This window comes from Gossypium hirsutum, chromosome A09 (genome assembly GCF_007990345.1).
Source record: "Gossypium hirsutum isolate 1008001.06 chromosome A09, Gossypium_hirsutum_v2.1, whole genome shotgun sequence".
NCBI lineage: Eukaryota > Viridiplantae > Streptophyta > Magnoliopsida > Malvales > Malvaceae > Gossypium > Gossypium hirsutum.
In genome coordinates, this window is record NC_053432.1 from 18,902,648 (window position 1) to 18,905,606 (window position 2,959).

Sequence of the window (2,959 nt, forward strand, 5' to 3'; positions counted from 1 at the left end):
CCCCATCCCCTTGTTTCTCTTCTGTTCCTTCATCCGATTTCCTTCCTTATTTCTTTGCTTTTGTTTTCTACCGATTTCCTCCCAGTCCATTACGCCTCTTTGCTGCCGATTTGTTCCCTCCGTTTCCTTTCTTTTCTTTTTCGCTCTGCCACTCTTTTGATTGCCTTCTCAACCAGTCGACCTTCTTCTTCTCAACCAGTCTCCAGGTTACTGCAACTGAAAGGTAAAGGAATGGAATCACTGTAATGAGTTTCAACTCTCTCTTTTCTTTTCTTTTCTTTTCTAACTCTCTTTTCCTCTCTGTAATTAGTTTCAATGGCTGCCTTGTAGTGTCTTTAGCTTAATTCTAGGTTAGCAGATTCGAATCACTGTCACAGTAGAAAGAAACCAACGGTGAAACCAAAAAAGCCGACGATATCCCCACTGTCACCGTAGCCATCGCTGGTTCTATCGTCGACAACGCTCAGTCTCTCGAGCTCGCCACTCGAGTAATGGAAAATCCCTCTGTTTCTCTTCACTCTTTCTACCCTATGTTACAAATTTTCATTTAATTTCTCCTTTTTCTTTCAGTTGGCGAGTCAAATTTCTCGTGCTGCTACTATTTTTCGGATCAATGAGTTTTTTTAACCTAATTTCTTATTTGTTTAATGGTCTAATTATTGTTTTAGGCCATCTATTATGCTGAAATTTGAGATGTTACCTCCACTTGATGCTCCACATCATCTGCGTAAGCATGAGTGGGCTCCCTACCGGGAAGGTAAAGTTTGGCTGCTGCCTTTTGTGATTATTATAGATTTCTTACTAGGTCTATAATTGTTAAAAGGTGAATTGTAGGAAGGATAGATGCGGACAGATAAATTGATATGCTTTTTAAATGTAAAGAGCTTGGATGTAATTTGTATGAGGAATTGATTGGAAACTGAGGTTACAGGCTTTTATAAAGAAATGATAAGGTTAGGTTAGGTTCCAAATTGTTAGGAACTTGGGTGCAGTTTCTATGGGGAATCTTAGCAATCTGTTGCCTACTAGAAGACATGCTTGATCAATGGTGAGCCTGAATTGAATCTTTGGCTGACTTCATTTGTTGCGATAACTTTATAGGTGTCACACTTGAGGAAAAACACACAAGCTCTGTGGGAATAGTGGTCGATGTAGGTTTAGATAAGGTATGTCTGTTCTTGAGTGAGTGTGACTCACTTTAACTTGCTGACTGCATAATTTCTTTTCTTTTTAATCAAGCGGAAAATTTTAACCTTAATAGGCAAATTTTAATGATAGCTATCAACTTATTTGACCACATAATGGTCCTTAATGGCTATATTATCCTGAAAATCTTCTTGTTTGCCCCTTGAAGTTGTTAATGGCTTACGGTTATTGTCTTTTTTCTTTCGTACTTTTGGCTCAAACTTCTTTTTGAGCATAGAAGTTATAAATGGAAAGAAATTAAGTCTGTTGATGAACATTTATTAATTCTTAGTTGCTAATTTCATGATGTTCAATTATTGGCATTGCCCTAATTTTTTTTATAGTATCAAGCACTAAAAAGATTTTCATATAAAGCTGGCAATGGGAAGGATCATATTTGCTCTGAATTATTTTCTTGTACAAAGTTGTAGTTTCCTATTTTGCATTCAGAAAGCTCAAACATGACTTAAAACTTATATATATATATTCTCTTGTTCAGATTAAATTTGTATACTAAGGAGTGTGATATTGATATATTACTTATGAACTGGTTTGGGCTATTTCATGGTTCTTTATGCAGAATGTTGTGGTTGATCAAGCACTTGGGCCTGGAAAAAGAGTTACCGTTGCAATGGGAACTAACCAAAACTTGGATTATGGTAATAAAATTGTTCTTATACTATTTCATGTTTCATTGTCATGTAATTGTTTTTCTGAATTGTTTTTCTGAATTTAGCTGATTGCATTGATTGTTTTAATTCATAGGATCAGTGATGGACATCATTCAGCTTCATTGTTTAATTTTTGGTATTGGTGCTCATGACATAGGCAGAGTAAGTAGAGATTCCCTTCTGCTGAAAACGAGGAACAAGTAAGCTTTTGATTTCTTCTACTGAATGCTTGCTTTATATTGTAGTTGAACTAAGATCTTGGGGCAGTACTGCAACTTGTCAACAAATATGCCTTCTGGTTTTTGGTGCTTTAGAGGAAACATGTGCTCTTGGCAATTTAGCCTTCCTGGAGAGGTAAATTACTTTTGATTCATTGTGATTTTTTAGCAACCTTACCTCATGGCCTTTTATTTCCTAATTTATCAATGCAGCATATAAATCCAGAATTGGTAGAGATTGCTTTTTCCCTTAACTTGTGGAATGGACACATGAAGTTGGAGGTTATTTTCAATGGCAACTTTGGATAGTATTCGTTTTCCTGCTAGATTGGTGAGCTATTTTGTTTGAAGTGAAGAATCGGTTTCATGGAAGGCCAATTGGAGTTGAGAGCAGGGTGAAAGAGATATTGTATCGGCTTGAATTTCTTCTATTGAATGCTTGCTTTATATTTTTAGTTGAAGTGAGATATTGAGGCAGTACTTCCGTTTAATTCAGAATTGTTGTAAATTCAATCGAGTTCTTGATGATAATTCGATATGGTTATGTTTTTTTTTATTTTTTAGAGTTCAATTCTTACTTATTAAATTTTATTAGTTATAATTATTTTAAATTTTATTAAATCATATATTTTAATTAAAATATATTTAATATTAATTATTTCAAATTATCTTTTATAGTATCATATAATATATTATGATTTGAGTAAATTCATATAAGAATATTAATTATTAAGAATTTTATTAAATTATATATTTTAAGTATAATATATTTAATAATAATTATGTTTAAATATGATGAAATTATTTATTATTCATATTAATAATCTTATCAAAATTTAAATAACAATAACAATAATAATTTACCAAAACAAATTTCTGGTAATT

General features: G+C 33.0%; 1 long non-coding RNA gene across 1 annotated transcript; it reads left to right on the forward strand.

Annotated features, from left to right (window-relative positions):
- Positions 1 to 1,720: 1,720 nt before the first annotated feature.
- Positions 1,721 to 2,610, forward strand: LOC121206639 (uncharacterized). The gene is made up of 3 exons (XR_005901720.1): positions 1,721 to 1,844; positions 2,102 to 2,210; positions 2,301 to 2,610. It is a non-coding gene; the product is annotated as an uncharacterized lncRNA (long non-coding RNA).
- Positions 2,611 to 2,959: the final 349 nt, after the last annotated feature.